Source organism: Mytilus trossulus, chromosome 2 (assembly GCF_036588685.1).
Source record: "Mytilus trossulus isolate FHL-02 chromosome 2, PNRI_Mtr1.1.1.hap1, whole genome shotgun sequence".
NCBI classification, from domain to species: Eukaryota; Metazoa; Mollusca; class Bivalvia; order Mytilida; family Mytilidae; genus Mytilus; species Mytilus trossulus.
The window spans coordinates 88,270,880-88,289,879 of NC_086374.1; the positions used below are offsets into that span (position 1 = coordinate 88,270,880).

General features: G+C 31.7%; 1 protein-coding gene across 1 annotated transcript in view; it reads right to left on the reverse strand.

Annotated features, from left to right (window-relative positions):
- Nucleotides 1–18,489, reverse strand: part of LOC134708275 (E3 ubiquitin/ISG15 ligase TRIM25-like) — a 29,534-nt gene extending 11,045 nt beyond the window's left edge. Inside the window, exon 1 of the mRNA XM_063568690.1 lies at nucleotides 18,417–18,489. The gene's annotated coding sequence lies outside the window, so the exon portion shown is untranslated. The remainder of the gene's footprint in view (nucleotides 1–18,416) is intronic.
- Nucleotides 18,490–19,000: the final 511 nt, after the last annotated feature.

The window sequence follows — 19,000 nt, forward strand, 5'->3', positions numbered from 1 at the left end:
GTGAAAATTAGGAGATAACTGTATTGTTTTTGAAGCTTTAAGGACGTCCATCGGTAGTTTTACTGTCTCAAATTTAGTTTACCTGGGACGCGTAGGTAAAAGGTTATTTGCGACAGTAAAACTACCGATGGACATCCGCAAAGCTTCAAATACAATACAGTTATCTCTATTCTAATGCAAATTAAAACAAGTTCATAATCAAATTTCAATCATTATTTAAGTGTAAAATCTTCATTAAAGAAAATTCCGGGAAAAGATTTTATCTTCTTTGGTCCCTACACTAGGTGGTGTCATAGGTATGCTTATCGGACCATAGATGAATTATCACGTTGTGATTGGTTAAACGCCGTCACGTGGTGACCCCCTATGAGACCGTAGGGGGTTAGTAGGTTTCATAGGGGGTCTATGACGCGTTAATGGCGACGTCATCTATTAATGGTGTTGCGTTTCGTTGTTTATTTTTCAACAAAACGCCGCAGAAAAGTCCAGCTCCGGCCTCACCCCCTATGGATTTTACTAACCCTCTATGGATCCATAGGGGGTCAGTAGCGAACCATATAACTTATATTCAGGCGTCAAACATAAACACCGGGCGTTTTCTGACTTCTGTGCCGCTTCAGAATGTAATAAAATTTGATATTAAGAAGATTTTTAGGTGCAACATGTGAGTTTTTTGGCTTATAATTGTAGAAATTGCATGTCAATACATTGATCAATTCAAAATGTCGGCTTCCCTAGTTACAGACAAAGCAGATAGAGAATTTTACGCTAACTTTCATCGAATCAGAACCATTGATACAAAATAATTGCATTATAATTCATAATGTCTGTATAGCTAAGTTATTATAAACTATAACAATCAGTTGCAAATGGTACTCTCAGATCGGTGTGTTATGTCTGTTAGTCCTTTTGTGCTTTGTCTCAACCTTTTTAATTAATTTTACTTTAGTGGTTATATAGATTGCCACTGAATATCATATGCATTTCATTTATTTCTCTGTATATGATTCAGATTTTTCTCATTTAAATTGTTTTACATTTGACATTTCGGGGCCTTTAACCTCTTGATATGCGGTATGTGTTAATATATACATTGTTGAAGGTCCTACGATGCCTTATAGTTTCTAACATCTACGTTATATGGTCTCAGTAGAGTGGATAGTTGTCTCATTTGCAATCATACTACATTTTTTTTTGAATGATTCTATTTTATGTCAATGATATCTCATGTTATACGTCTTTGTTAAAGAGTCCAAGTTAAAGAGTCCACGCTAAATTAAGTACCATGAAACCCTGTAACGATCTGCAAGTTTTTTCCCCAAAGATTTGTAAAAACAATAGTTTTTCTAATAGCCTTGTTTAAATAGAACTTGAGACAAAATATTTAGTTCTCCATTAAGAAATCATATGTATGTACATTTTACCAAAAAATATATAAATACGTTGCCTGGTTTAAAACCATTCTCTGATGTTCAGTAGATGTTTTTTTAAGTGGTTCATAAGTTTTTCTCGTTTCTCGTTTATTTATATAGATTAGACCGTTGGTTTTTCCGTCTGAATGGTTTTACATAAGTAATTTTTTGGACCCTTTTGCTGAAGACCCTACGTTGACCAATATTAACTTAACTTTTATAAATTGTGACTTGGATGGAGGGTTTTCTCATTGGCACTGATACCACATCGTCATATATATCCATTAATATGAGAAGACAAACATAATGTTATCAAAGATTTAAGTGTGTCAATTTCGAAAGAAAGTTTTAGTCCTTTTGACGGATTAAGATAATTGCTTTACAAACTAGAGGGAATAAAGAGCTTGTGGCGCTCATCATGATCTATGCGCATAATCAATATTAGTCACTCTCCAACAGCATGGACACGAATAGAATTAATGACCAAAATATTTTCATCTTGTATTGCGGATCTTTTTTTGAATTTACAGTTTCTCTTCCTTCTAAAGTTTTTTGGCCAGTACAAAAAAAAGGTAAACAAAAAACATTTCATCTAAGGACAATAAATCCTGTGAGGATTTCGGCAAAATCGGCTTTATTTGTAGATCCTATCCTTCTTGTCAATTTTGCTTTGAAAATGTACATCTTTCATTTATTGTATCAAGATAATAGGCAAATATAAAATATTAAACAAAATATAAAGTCATTAACGAACAAAAACTCTATGTAGACTGTTTGTAGAATTAGTCTTTTTTCTACTTCCTTATTTTCCAATTATAAGAGAGGCTATCTATATACTTTAATAGTTTTCAAGATAATATGCAAAAAAACGAATGAAAACTCGGACTATTTTAATAATTCCGCGATGTTGGTTGGCAGGCGGAGTCATCTGACACATTTGTTAAGCTAGATACCCTATAACTATGATTGTGCATTTGACCTTGCGGTTTCAGAGTAAATTTTTGTAAAACCTGACAACGACGGACGACGAACGCCAAGTGATGAGAAAATTTAGCTTACCCTTTGGGACAGGTGAGCTAACAAAAGAACAACAACACCCTAAAGTTTAGAATTTAGATTGTTTAGTTTTTTATTAAGTCACTCTTAGACATTGGTGAAGTAAATGCTTAATTTTGCTTCTCGGCACACATGCATTCTTGTCATTCTAATTGTTCCTTTCCTACACTGTCAGAGTAAATGCTTTCTGTCCTTTTACGGCTCACTTTGGTAAACATCACAATTGCATACACTGGATTCCTTGTTATAAAAAAGAGGTGGAAGATACTAAGGAGTCAAAGGTCGAAAGTAAGACATCGTCATAGCAGTAAAAAATATTCCACAGAACACTGCATAATATATGTAATATTTTGCTTTAAAACCTCTATAACAAATCCGAATTCATACACACAGAAAATTACAGCTAATACCTTATTTTTCCAGTATCGATTTGTGATTTATGGTTGCATTTAGTAAGATGGTACAAGTTCGATATCTGAGATTACATGATATCATTACTAATCTATTTAGTCGATGAAATTAGCAAACAATGACCCTGCACTGAAAGAGAAGACATATATCCTCTTTTCGAATGAGTTTACGATGTGAGATCGTTGATTGAATTTAAAACTAGAAGGACACGTGTGGAACAGGATCTGCTTACTTTTCCAAAGCACCTGAGATCATATGCAGTTTTGGTGAGCTTCGTGTTGCTCAGTCTTTTTGATCATTAAAAGATACAATATAGTTAAAAATATAGGCGGTCTTTCCCCCTTTAAAATTAATTGAATTTGGGGGGGGGGGGGGGGGGTGTTTGTTTGTTTGTTTCTGTATGAGGTCTATATTATTGTTACCGGAGAAGTTTCATGTTTAGTTTGGAAAGTTTTTCTTTTATTTTAGGTACAGCGCGCGTGCCACATCACGTGACACGGGTTTATAATAACGAAAAGTTAGTCCTTTTTATTTCTTTTTAGGTGGGGACTTTGAACAGACAACATGTAAAGAGACGGAATAAACACAATGTAATTTCTTTTGTCATTGTAGGAAATTGACATTTGGATCACAGTTCACGGGCAGTGCATGTTTTGGATTTAATTGATCCGGTGTAACTTTAAAACACATTTATTGATTATTTTCTGATATTGTACATTTTTCAGCACCTGTTTGTAACACAGATTAGTATTTCAATCTCGGAGCGGACATTTTATTGTAGGTTTTTACTGAGATTCACGGACCTTGCAAGCGATTTTTACGGCATTGCCATTTCTTTTCTCTAGGAAAAGCTTTGAGAGATATCTGCACCAAGTTTTTTTATAAACTTTAAGTACAGGTATGCCCTGCTGACTGCAAATTTTGAGGTCGATTGTACTTGTAGTTTCAGAGTACATGTTGATTTTTTTTCAGAAGTGACGCAAGAACAATATTAAATTTCAATTTTTCATGAAACATGATTGATTGATCATGATCATGATTGATTGATTACTTGATGTATTGATTGATTGATTGATTGATTGATTGATTAGTTGTTTGGTTGGTTGGTTGGTTGATTAAACACGTTGGATAGGGTCAATTGAAACAGCGAAAAGGAAACAAAGAAGATCTTGGACCGTATATTAAACACATGAGACGGATACATGATTGATTGATCATGATCATGATTGATTGATTGATTGATTGATTGATTGATTGATTGATTGATTGATTGATTGATTAGTTGGTTGGTTGGTTGGTTGGTTGGTTGGTTGGTTGGTTAAACACGTTTGATAGGGTCAGTTGAAACAGCTAAAAAGAAACAAAGAAGATCTTGGACCGTATAATAAACACATGAGACGGATACATGATTGATTGATTGATCATGATCATGATTGATTGATTGATTGATTGATTGATTAGTTGGTTGGTTGTTTGGTCAAACACGTTGGATAGGGTCAGTTGAAACAGCGAAAAAGAAACAAAGAAGATCTTGAACCCTATGATAAACACACGAGACGGAAACGTGATTGATTGATTGATCATGATAATTATTGGTTGATTGATCATGATCATGATTGATTGATTGATTGATTGATTGATTGATTGGTTGGTTGGTTGGCAGGCAAACACACATAAAACTCTTCAAGTAGTGCCCCAAATCACAAATGTACATGACCTTGACCTTTGACCTTGTGACCATTGTCAAGGTCATTTCTTCACAATGTCATTGCAGAAGACCCTATGAGTCAAGGTCATTTTGTTTGAGAGTTTTGTCTAATAATGGCTTTATATAAACCATCAATGGGGATTATGTCCTTACACAATGGTAAAACCAATATAGTCATAATGTAACAAAGTTGCCCCTTGAAGTCCTTAACATTTTTCACTGCTTAAATTTTCTGTATCTATAACCATTTAAGAATTATAGGGAAATCAAAGACATATGAAAATCTCAAATATGACCTTGACCTTTGACCTTGACCTAATTTTCATTTTTTTGGACCAAGGACCTCAAATCAAAAGATCCTAGGTCTCTAGCACTTATGGTTTACAAGATAGAAATGCATATCACTTATAACAAATGCATAAGGGGAAATAACTCTCATATGGAGCGTTCATATCGCTTCGGTCAAAATAGGACAAATCATGCGAAGGATATAACGAGTAATTTTGTAAAATAAATTTGTCATAATATTTTACGGTTGGGAAGAAGTTGCGCTAACAAGGAAAACAGTGTTTGGGGAGATAACTCTTACAAAGAAAAGTATTCGTTTACGCAGGGTAAATTTCAAAAGCGCATAAACTGTTCGATATCATATACCAAATATCTAAGCGACATATTGCGAAACAAATGTTTATCGCAAGGACAAAATTAGGCGGAAGAAAAAAAAAAAAAAAAATAATCAGAACAAATACAATAGGCTTTCCACAGAGAAGTGGAAAGACCTAATAATTGAAATTATGAGGTGTACAATTCTATCCTAATTATCAAGACTTGTAAGACTATGGGTTATATCTACAAAAAATCGTATAAAACTGCAAGTTCGTTCCATTTTGTGCATACGAGCAGTTGTTGTTTCTGTCTGTCCATATGGATACCACATATATTAAAAAGCGCATCTGTTCTTTGTAAGAGTAGTCTATATTTTTTTCCATCGGGCGATACAATAAAAAATTGGTCTCCATGACGCTCAGCAATATAGACGTTTCCATCTTCATCTGTGTAAAGGGAAGGGTACTCATAAAACTTTGATACAGGCAGTTGTATATGCCAAATACATTGCCCGTTATCATCACAACATTTTAGTTCTTTTTGTTCATCCTGAACGTAGTAAATGTAAGACCCATTAAAGGACAGAATAGTACATGAAAATTGTATAGTTTTCAAAAGTGACCCGTCGATACTAAATATTTGGATACCATATCCTTTTACGGCAATTGCTAGTCGATTTCCGGAATAATCTATCCCAAAGCATTCGCCTAATAAACTTATCTGCTTTACAATTTTATCGTCAGAGAGAATCTCAAGAAACAAAACTTTTTTTGCACTTGGCAAAGTAGTAGCTATAGTTGATTGGTTCAATACAGCTATACCAAATGGAGGACATTCAGTAGGAATGTACCGTAATAGTGTACAATTTCCATCATAAAGCATTAACCTTTTGTTACCTGAAAAATCTGTGAATAGAAAGGAGCCGTTTGGTAAGATAGCACAGCTGGTAACCTTCACATTGGAAAACTTCATTTCTTTTTTCTTGACGAGTTTAACATTGTCAATATTTACTTTAAAATTGTGATTAGATTTCCCCAGTATCCTCGGTGACTGACTGAGACTACCCGAAAAAACCTCAAGAGAGTTTGTTTTGGTCTCAACTTTACCGAGGTGTTCTTCTTTCAAAGCATTTTTGATATCATCAAAAGGCTTAAAGCTAATTTCATTACTATTAAAATCTCCCTTTTCGAGGCTTGTAGACAGGAAACTTTCTTGTTTGGATAAGGACTCTTCAAATACAACCAAACTCAGAAATAATTGAAGATTAGTTCCATTTTCTTTTGCCAGAATCAAACTTGATTTCAATGCACGCATATTATTTAACCTTTCTTTCAGTATATCCATCTTCCCCGACATTTCCTCACAATATGCTAATCTTACTTCATCAATTTCTGCATATAAGATCTTACATATATATTATCTAGCTTTTTTTCAAGGCATTTCTTCAAGTCAGTTACATCTTGCTTTGAAGTATTGACCTGATCTTCGAAGGTATGATCAGCTTCTTCTTTCTTTTGTATAATCTTTTCCATCTTTAAAATCATCCCATCTATTCCCTCTTCAATGTGATTAATTGCTATAGAAGATTTAACATTTTCAATGACTTCATTAATCGGACAAACGTTTTGACAACCTTTATGATTTTGAGATATACATCTTATACAACACGGTTCTTGATGGTCAGAGCAATAAAATTCAAAGTTCCGGTCATGTTGCAAACAGGTTTGTTGCACTTGTTCAAGCATTTCGGGAATTGATTCACGCCCTTCGAACGGGAGTACATCATGTGATTGTAAAGCTTTTATTGATAGATGATGTTTCCTACAACTTGAACATAGACCTTCTTTACAAACTAAACACCAAAATGAAGCCTCCTCTGATAGGTCTCTAAAGCTACATGGCATGCACATGTGTTCCATATTTAAAGTGTGCGAAGCCATTCGAATATCCTAAATTGAAAAAAATAATACCAGACACAAGTTGGTTCCTTTTTCCTTTTTCCTTTTTCGATATTCAAATTTTGAAAAATATTACAAGTCCAAACTAAATTTTTTTTCGCTTCAAAACTTTTTTTCCTCAAAATTTTTTTTCCTCAAAATTTTTTTTCTTCAAAATTTTTTTTCTTCAAAATTTTTTTTTCCTCAAAATTTTTTTCCTCAAAATTTTTTTTTTCTCAAATTTTTTTTTTCCTCAAATTTTTTTTTCCTCAAATTTTTTTTCCTCAAAATTTTTTTTTTCTCAAATTTTTTTTCCTCAAAATTTTTTTTCCTCAAATTTTTTTTCTCAAATTTTTTTTTTTCCTCATTTTTTTTCGTTTCCTTATTCAATTTCTTTTTCCTTATTCGATATTTATTTCCTTTTTCATATTCATTTCCTTTTTCGGTTTCTATTCCCTGAATCGGATTCTATTTCCTTATTGGGTTTCTATTTCCTTATTCGGTTTCGATTTCCTTATTCGGTTTCTAGTTCCTTATTCGATTTTCATTTCCTTATTCGGTTTCTTTTTCCTTTTTCAATATTCATTTCCTTTTTCGTTTCTATTTCCTTATTCGGTTTCTGTTTCCTTATTTGATTTCTTTTTCCTTATTCAATTTTCATTTCCTTATTCGGTTTCTATTTCCTTATTGGATTTTCATTTCCTTATTCAATTTCCATTTCCTTATACGGTTTCTTTTTCCTTTTTCAATATTCATTTCCTTTTTCGGTTTCTATTTCCTTATTCAGTTTCTATTTCCTTATTCGGTTTCTATTTCCTTATTCGGTTTCTTTTTCCTTATTCGGTTTCTTTTTCCTTTTTCAATATTCATTTCCTTTTTCGGTTTCTATTTCCTTATTCAGTTTCTATTTCCTTATTCGGTTTCTATTTCCTTATTCGGTTTCTTTTTCCTTATTCGGTTTATTTTTCCTTTTTCAATATTCATTTCCTTTTTCGGTTTCTATTTCCTTATTTAGTTTCTATTTCCTTATTGGGTTTCTATTTCCTTATTCGGTTTCAATTTCCTTATTCGGTTTCTAGTTCCTTATTCGATTTTCATTTCCTTATTCGGTTTCTTTTTCCTTTTTCAATAATCATTTCCTTTTTTCGGTTTCTATTTCCTTATTCGGTTTCTATTTCCTTATTGGATTTTCATTTCCTTATTCGATTTCCATTTCCTTATTCGATTTCCATTTCCTTATTCGGTTTCTTTTTCCTTTTTCAATATTCATTTCCTTTTTCGGTTTCTATTTCCTTATTCGGTTTCTATTTCCTTATTCGATTTTCATTTCCTTATTCGATTGCTGTTTCCTTATTCGGTTTCTATTTCCTTATTCGGTTCTATTTCCTTATTCGGTTTCTATTTCCTTATTGGATTTTCATTTCCTTATTCGATTTCCATTTCCTTATTCGGTTCCTTTTTCCTATTTCGATATTCAATTTTGAAAAATATTACAAGTCCAAACTAAATTTTTTTTTTCTTCAAAATTTTTTTTCCTCAAAATTTTTTTTTCCTCAAAAATTTTTTTCCTCAAATTTTTTTTTTTCTCAAATTTTTTTTTTCCTCAAATTTTTTTTTTCCTCAAATTTTTTTTCCTCAAAATTTTTTTTTTCTCAAATTTTTTTTCCTCAAAATTTTTTTTTCTCAAATTTTTTTTTTTCCTCATTTTTTTTCGTTTCCTTATTCAATTTCTTTTTCCTTATTCGATTTTTATTTCCTTTTTCATATTCATTTCCTTTTTCGGTTTCTATTCCCTGAATCGGATTCTATTTCCTTATTGGGTTTCTATTTCCTTATTCGGTTTCGATTTCCTTATTCGGTTTCTAGTTCCTTATTCGATTTTCATTTCCCTATTCAGTTTCTTTTTCCTTTTTCAATATTCATTTCCTTTTTCGGTTTCTATTTCCTTATTCAGTTTCTATTTCCTTATTCGGTTTCTATTTCCTTATTCGGTTTCTTTTTCCTTATTCGGTTTCTTTTTCCTTTTTCAATATTCATTTCCTTTTTTCGGTTTCTATTTCCTTATTCAGTTTCTATTTCCTTATTCGGTTTCTTTTTCCTTATTCGGTTTCTTTTTCCTTTTTCAATATTCATTTCCTTTTTCGGTTTCTATTTCCTTATTTAGTTTCTATTTCCTTTTTCAGTTTCTATTTCCTTATTCGGTTTCGATTTCCTTATTCGGTTTCTAGTTCCTTATTCGGTTTCTTTTTCCTTTTTCAATATTCATTTCCTTTTTCGGTTTCTATTTCCTTATTCAGTTTCTATTTCCTTATTCGGTTTCTATTTCCTTATTCGGTTTCTTTTTCCTTATTCGGTTTCTTTTTCCTTTTTCAATATTCATTTCCTTTTTCGGTTTTTATTTCCTTATTCAGTTTCTATTTCCTTATTCGGTTTCTATTTCCTTATTCGGTTTCTTTTTCCTTATTCGGTTTATTTTTCCTTTTTCAATATTCATTTCCTTTTTCGGTTTCTATTTCCTTATTTAGTTTCTATTTCCTTATTGGGTTTCTATTTCCTTATTCAGTTTCGATTTCCTTATTCGGTTTCTAGTTCCTAATTCGATTTTCATTTCCTTATTCGGTTTCTTTTTCCTTTTTCAATATTCATTTCCTTTTTCGGTTTCTATTTCCTTATTCGGTTTCTATTTCCTTATTGGATTTTCATTTCCTTATTCGATTTCCATTTCCTTATTCGATTTCCATTTCCTTATTCGGTTTCTTTTTCCTTTTTCAATATTCATTTCCTTTTTCGGTTTCTATTTCCTTATTCGGTTTCTATTTCCTTATTCGATTTTCATTTCCTTATTCGATTGCTGTTTCCTTATTCGGTTTCTATTTCCTTATTCAGTTTCTTTTTCCTTATTCGGTTTCTGTTTCCTTATTTGATTTCTTTTTCCTTATTCAATTTTCATTTCCTTATTCGGTTATTATTTCCTTATATTTACAACTATCAAACATCAACACGCACCAAACTGGATGTAATTGAAAGATATCTAGAGGTCAATATACAGGCTCGAACAAAAGACAAAAAAGGAAAAGTATAGCGAGCTTTTTGGGATGAAGTAAAGACCGAACGTCAGTTTTAGTCGGATATACTTTAATGTTAGTCTTACATGTATAGATGTGTACATATATCATTGATTCAGTGGTGATGGCAAATAGACACTGATAAGTCTTAAATAAAATTTTATAGTTTTGAATGTTTCTTCATCAGTTGACTAAAACTAAGTGGAGGTATGTTCTTATTGCCGACAAGAGAGGCACTCAACCTATATTAATTTGTGCATAAAGCGATTGAAAGTTGCTAAATACTGAATGTTTTTGCCACAAATGCGAAAGTTTTAATCTGTGTATATATACTTAAAATACGATGATAAAATTCATTTCTTTTTCAGGATTTCTGTCAGATCCAACCATGTAGTAAGTCATGTTGGTGAGATATGGTTTTAGTCGATGATGTTCCTGAAGAACCTGTAGTACAAAGTATATCACTGGATTGAGCTCTCTGTCTAAGTGTATCATTAAAGTGCTTTGCTTTGAGCTGAGTTCATTGCTGTGCAATTCATTCTGTGTGAAATAAAGATTTGACATACAACTCTCATGTACAAGGATTTGTCAAAGTAGTATTCATTCTATGTACAATGTACTAGTATGTAATAGGGAGATAAAAAAAAAGCATTTTATTTCGATTCGAACCAAACATTATGTGTCTATTGATCAAATTGAAGAAAAAAAAACCGGACAATGCTACTCCCCCTTCACGCAATATTATGCTAGGTTGTTTTAATACATCTGTATTGCCTACTAAAGACTAGGACCTGAGTGTAAATGGTCATTCAATTATGTGAAGAAGAACAAATTTAGGCCTATCTGGCCTAATTGATTTCTAAAACTATTATATTTCATTGTACCTGTTCAACATTTTTTCATTTATTCGTTTATTTCTTAATTTGTGTGAATTAACATATGTTTGGATTGGGAAACAAGTTTTGCAACTTATATTAATCCCTTTCCACTTTGCGGGTGAGAGTGCTGCCTTGTAGCGGCATTAGCCTACTCTTTTTCGAAATCTACAAGGGTGTCTCTCTTATCACGGGTCAGCCATTTATCGTCCCCTTGCGACGGACTATCATCGTTTCCTTAAGACCATACTCGCAAATGGTGTCAAGGGAGAGCAGAAAATTGAGTCCCTGAAATTGTCATCCCGAACGGGAATCTAACCAGGAACCTTTGTGTTAGTAGTTCGATGATCTAACCACTACACCACGGCTCTCACTAACATTGTTACAGTAAATGTTAATTACTACACTTTCATACCACAACAAATACTGTAATGGTATCACTTATATTTGTGTCCATATATTATAACCCAAAAAATAAAAAGAGAATAATTTTGCACTACCATTTTTGTATTGAATATTATAACTTTTTAGATATCTAGACACATTAACTAGATGCTCATAATATCCACCTTACATGCTTGAATTCTACCAGATTACTCTAAGAACAGTTATGAGTCTTTGAAGCATGCTGACAACGGATCTTTTCACGATATCATTTTCACATTAGTAAAAACTCCTTTTTGCTTTGACAAGCTTTGGAGGAAATATTATCAAAGAATTGAAGAAAAAACCACAACACATAAGTTCTCTTTCTAGCTCATCTAGCCCCAAGCATCATTTCAGGCATTTTCATTACTAAAAAAAACAATTCGACATTTTGACAAAAAGTTTTACTAATGATACTGACGATCCACCATAAAGTAATATACATAGATCCATACAAATAGTAAGCAAATACATATGAAAAAGATGTGGTATGATTGCCAATGAGACCAAAATGACACAGAAATTAAACAACTACAGTACGACCTTCAACAATGAGCAAAGCCCATACCGCATAGTCAGATATTTAAGGCCCCGAAATGACAATGTAGAACAATTCAAACGAGAAAACTGACGGCCTTATTTATGTACAAAAAATAAACGAAAAACAAATCCACACTCATCTGTGTCCACACTTGTTATCTAATAAAATATCATACAAACACTATATATATATATATATATATATCATTAATTCGTATATTTTAACATATTTGATTCGTTTAGAGATAGTCACATGTTAAACTATATTTTCGAAGGTAGAGAAAAAACGGCGGATAGCAAAAAGCATATTGACCGGCAAAAAGCATATCGCACGGTTATTTTTAGAATATCTAAAAACCGATATACTTTGTGACGTCATGTACTGAATTTCATGGGCGGATTCTGGATTTTAGAAAAGGGGCGACATTTTTAAAGATGGCTGAGCGAAGCGAGTCGAAAAAAATTGTGACCTTTTTGGGGGCTAAAAAACATAAAATTTGTGTAGAATGCATATTTAAACGGTTCCTTATTTTGGGCATATATATTTTATAGTTGTTGTAAAGTGTAAGGGTTGAACATTTTTTTATGCTGTATATATAAAATAATAGTATGGATCCAAAGCTATTTACTGCTTTATTGCATGTAGGACCTCGACATGGACAATTCTTGTTTGTTGTATGTTAAGTTAGAACAACCTCACAGATTGCTTGTTGTAAACCAGATATACGCCGGGCTCTTCAATGAAATTTACAATACGACCGACACGATTGAAGAAAGACAAACAAGCAATTTTTTTTCCAAATGCTCGGTTGATATGTTTCGCCAAATTTTTTTAATGGAAATGCGGGGTTCCAAATTAACAAAAGGCTACGACATAATTCTAAAATGACAGCGAGTTTATGAATGACGGTTGACAAATGGATCACACACAGCAGCTGGTGGCATTTCGGTCTTGAAAAAAGTATTTAATATGCAGTATCAGTTCGCCGAAACAGACATTCCAGTCACACATGCAAACCCCCGCCCCCAAAAAATACGCCCGTTTTTTTGTTCATCATGTTTATATAATTCTAAATAATTTTGTTGGAAACTTTCGTTTCTTATAGCAAAAAAGTGGACAAGATTATTGTTTTCAATCCAGATACGGTCAAAATTTTAGTTTTTAATAGACAAAAACCCAAGTCAAGTTTTTTTTCTTTCAAATATCTCAGACCGCCTTCTCTAAAAAATGGTTCGTTCCTTACACTTTAAATCTATTTAGACTGGGGACCATCATTCAGCTGTGTTATTTCTAGTAAAAATAGGCTGGGGCGTTTGGGGTTACACAGGTTTCCGTAGGTAAGTAATAATGTTGTGGAACTTTTTTTCAAGAAAGTGTAATAGAGTATAACTTTCTGTCTCGTGGAATTGTGAAATAGAACTTCAAGTCAATACGTTCTTGTTCAATCCTGTTTCGTTTTGAAGATGTCATGATTGTTATCCTCAGTCTATGTGTTACTGAAATTTGATTTTCAAAATGACTGAGTGACGTTTTACGGCGAACTGGTCAACTCCGCCATAGCGAATCACATGAGTTTGTTATAATCAGTAAATACCAGCAAAAAATATCATTATAAGTAAAGAATTGTCGCATAAAAAATAAATACACGGGAAATGGGAAAGTTCTCGAAGACTTGTCTGATTAATCAGTTTCCCCAAAAAAGTCCAAGCAACGCCTTATTTGACCCATCTAGATCCGCCACTGCCAGTCAAACTACGTCTTTCAATGTAAATAAAGAAACAAAATCATCAATTGTATATGAAAAATGAAATATATATTATCACTAAGTTTACTGAAACAATATTTTGGTCGAGAGAAAAATTACAATAAAAAGATTTGAACTTGGCACTGTTACATTGTGTACGATGCCAACGACTAGGAGATCACGGCTATGAACAGCCCGCATTTGATGCTGAAAAATTTACATTATTATATATTGTACATCTGTATCAAAAGCAATTCTGCTTGAGATTCACAACACGTACCACAAATCATACTAGTTTATTGATTGATTGACGATGGATGTTAGATGTCATATAAACGTTCAAAACAATCTAAACATAATGTAAATGAAGGATTCAAGGATAGTTTCACTACATACATAGAAAGTATAAACACAATATAATAAAAGTACATAATTTAAAAAATTTAGAATGCAAGTGTCATTCTTAAAAGAACTATGAGAGACTGTTACATTTTTGTATTTACACAGAACATAAAAGTGCAATGTCACCATGCACATTCAAGGATGATGGATTAATCAGTTTACACAAATATTTATGTATACTTATTCAAATTCAATTAGTTTAATTACCAAATTTTAGAAACTATTTATATTCACATATATTATTTAAATATTTCTTTTACATTATAGTATATATTTTTTAGTTTGAAAAGGATGAAAGTGTCTCATATGTCTTAAAGGCAGGGATCTAATATTGTTTTAAAGATTTTTTTTATATTGTATATGATGATGTATATTGGATCGTGACACTATAATAAACTATTTACTTACTTACTATATACAGTAATTTGCAATCAGCATACAACAAATGGAAGTTTTTAACGACCTTGACTGGCTATCTAGCATACGTGTACAAGGTTGATAATTACTAAATATAAATTACAAATTTACTCCGATATATATACTAATATATAAAAACTGTTGTTTCTAATTTGTGTTTGTAGCTATGTATACTGTATTGTTTAGTACTATATTTGTATTTTTATACTATTAAACGAGAAGACCTCCTTTTGTGTGTCGCTTCTCTTCCTTCCATGATAAATTAATCATCATGCCTCTGGGTTTTAAAGATGACATGCATAGTCACATTTGTCGTCCATTCTTATGGTTCATTTTTGGAGAAAAACAACAAAAAAAGGAGTCCGAATGAGGACAAAAAAATTGAGAAAAAAAAAAATTTGAGGAAAAAAATTTTGAGGAAAAAAAAATTTGAGGAAAAAAAAATTTTGAGGAAAAAATTTTGGGGCAAAAAAAAATTTAGTTTGGACTTGTAATATTTTTCAAAATTGAATATCGAAATAGGAAAAAGGAACCGAATAAGGAAATGGAAATCGAACAAGGAAATGGAAATCGAATAAGGAAATGAAAATCCAATACGGAAATAGAAACCGAATAAAGAAATAGAAACCGAATAAGGAAATAGAAACCGAATAAGGAAATAGAAACCGAATAAGGAAACAGCAATTGAATAAGGAAATGAAAATCGAATAAGGAAATAGAAACCGAATAAGGAAATAGAAACCGAATAAGGAAATAGAAACCGAAAAAGGAAATGAATATTGAAAAAGGAAAAAGAAACCGAATAAGGAAATGAAAATCGAATAAGGAACTAGAAACCGAATAAGGAAATCGAAACCGAATAAGGAAATCGAAACCGAATAAGGAAATAGAAACCCAATAAGGAAATAGAAACTAAATAAGGAAATAGAAACCGAAAAAGGAAATGAATATTGAAAAAGGAAAAAGAAACCGAATAAGGAAAAAGAAACCGAATAAGGAAATAGAAACCGAATAAGGAAATAGAAACTGAATAAGGAAATAGAAACCGAAAAAGGAAATGAATATTGAAAAAGGAAAAAGAAACCGAATAAGGAAAAAGAAACCGAATAAGGAAATAGAAACCGAATAAGGAAATAGAAACTGAATAAGGAAATAGAAACCGAAAAAGGAAATAGAAACCGAAAAAGGAAATGAATATTGAAAAAGGAAAAAGAAACCGAATAAGGAAATGGAAATCGAATAAGGAAATGGAAATCGAATAAGGAAATGAAAATCCAATAAGGAAATAGAAACCGAATAAGGAAATAGAAACCGAAAAAGGAAATAAATATTGAAAAAGGAAAAAGAAACCAAAGAGGAAATGAAAATCGAATAAGGAACTAGAAACCGAATAAGGAAATAGAAACCGAAAAAGGAAATGAATATTGAAAAAGGAAAAAGAAACCGTATAAGGAAATGGAAATTGAATAAGGAAATGAAAATCCAATAAGGAAATAGAAACCGAATAAGGAAATGAAAATTGAATAAGGAAAAAGAAATCAAATAAGGAAACAGAAACCGAATAAGGAAATAGAAACGAAAAAGGAAATGAATATTGAAAAAGGAAAAAGAAACCGAATAAGGAAATGAAAATCGAATAAGGAACTAGAAACCGAATAAGGAAATCGAAACCGAATAAGGAAATAGAAACCCAATAAGGAAATAGAATCCGATTCAGGGAATAGAAACCGAAAAAGGAAATGAATATGAAAAAGGAAATAAAAATCGAATAAGGAAAAAGAAATTGAATAAGGAAACGAAAAAAAATGAGGAAAAAAAAAATTTGAGAAAAAAAATTGGAGGAAAAAAAATTTTGAGGAAAAAAAATTTGAGAAAAAAAAAATTTTGAGGAAAAAAAAATTGTGGAAAAAAAAATTTGAGGAAAAAAAAAATTTGAGAAAAAAAAAATTTTGAGGAAAAAAATTTTGAGGAAAAAAAAATTTTGAGGAAAAAAAATTTGAGGAAAAAAAAATTTGAGAAAAAAAAAATTTTGAGGAAAAAAATTTTGAGGAAAAAAAAATTTTGAGGAAAAAAAATTTTGAGGAAAAAAAAATTTTGAGGAAAAAAAGTTTTGAAGCAAAAAAAAATTTAGTTTGGACTTGTAATATTTTTCAAAATTTGAATATCGAAAAAGGAAAAAGGAAAAAGGAACCAACTTGTGTCTGGTAAAAAACAATGTCAATATGTTTCTTGCAATATACTTGCTGCATCATCAATATATTTTGAAAATAAAATTTCGAAATACATTCATTCGCGTATGTTCTGCAGCAGAAATAGAATAAATACCGATATGATGGACTTTACTGCATTTAAATAACATTTACCCGTGGAATTCAATATAAAGCAAAAATCTTTTGTCATATTAAAACCGTCTTTATCAGAATTTTCAGTACTGGTTTTTATTGTTTGTTCTTTTATATTTATTACTGATCACTGATCACAATTAAAATGGAGATAAAAAAGTTTCATCCATCCCCTTTTCATGTGGTCGTCTCAAATCAGGAACCTCATTAGTACGTGTCGTGTATCATACTTAGTATATGTGTTATTTGAACATGTATAGGACTCAATGTGATTTTTCTTGTTCCTAGCTTACATAGATTCGTGACGACTATGATCTTGACATATAAATAAACACCCGTCTATTCTCGAAGACTGTGTGTTCTCCTCTATATGTCATGGTTAATTTTGTAGTCGTCTCTGTGTGTAAATCCTAATATACCATGTATTCAAATTTACAAGGGGTACATGATTAAAATGTCAACTTCAAAATATCTTTCGTTTGCACATCTTACCAAAATTCATTCACTACACGAGAAACACTAAAATAAGATAAAAACAGTTCATTCGGGAAAGCCGCGTGTTTAGCTTAAATGCAATCAAGTACAGCACTCAAAGTTGCAATGGTTTATTATGAGCATATAATGGTACCTAAATAATAACAATCTTCCTGAACCATAAAACTTAAGAGGTTGGTTACTTTCTCTTTGAGATTCGAATGCAAATAGGCTGGAAGTCTACACCTTTCATGATGTTCGCAGGCTGTTGAAGATGTCTTACATTAAATATGTCGGATTTTGTACTGATTGATATTTTAGTCGATGGACATAATGTATTTATAAGTTGTAATTGGGTTTGATTATAGTAACGTTGATTGAAAGATTATTTCTTGGGGTATATTTGTCTTTATTCGGTTGAACTGTGTGCTTCGTGTAGATCTGGTGAGTCATTCCCTTTGCAACTGTATGAATTCTACAGTTTAGTTATAGGTTGTGCTATTCCACCACTATCACAGATTAGGGGAGGGTCGACCTCGTTCAAACATGTTTATTCCAATAATGTTATATGTGTGCCTGCATGTCCAAAGTCTGATGCCTTTAATTATATTGTAGTTGTCTGTCATACCGGTATTTGTCATATCGAGGCTTTGTATCTATATATTACTATGCCATATATACGATATGGGTGTTGCTAAATTTTCAAGTCACCCTGTGATCTAGAGCTGCTTTCTATCACTTCATTTGCTTTCTGGTGGGTGATTGTCTCACTATCAATCATACCTTGTCTCTCTCATTTTCAACCCAGCCCCGTGATACTAAGGTCAATGTTCCGTAAAAACACAGTCCTAAATCTGGAATAAAAGTATGTCAGAGGATTGCATGTAGTTTCATTTTCTGCTTAGTGTAACTTAACTTCTAGTTTACCCTTGTTCCAAACTGGTAAATTGATTAGGAAGAGACTAATCAAGGCTTTAGACAAAATTGTATGTTAACCTACCTTGAGAGATGTTTTTCTGAGGCTTAAATGTAAAGTCCGTTATAAACGAAAAAGGAAAAAACTGTCAAATGGATTTAACTTCCTTGACAATATGACAGAGCATGCGTAGATATATTTAACATGTTTAATATACTGAAAGACCTGAAACACGCAATCGCTTCATTCGCGAATATTGTACCACAAGATTTTATCTCGGAAAAAAAATTAGCATACTGAACTTACTATGTCAGTTCAATCATATTTAAAAAAAAAAAAATATAGATTTATCTCTGCAAAAAAATTAAACATACTGACTGTAAGCATATTTGCTTTTAAATTTGAAATAATTTATTCCGGATCGTTAAACAGATTCTCAACAGATTTTAATTAAAAATAAAACTTTTTTAGAATTTCGTGATAACCAATTAAGGTTGTATAATTACGCAGAAACGCTAGGACATTATGAGTGAATTAATATGTATGCCAAATATGCAATCTTTAATGACATGATAACGGTATCGTAACTATATTCCTTCTGAATCCGTCTGTTTATAGGATTGGTTTTGTTAGCTTTTGTTTGAATCGTCAGTTTTTGCTTTGTCATA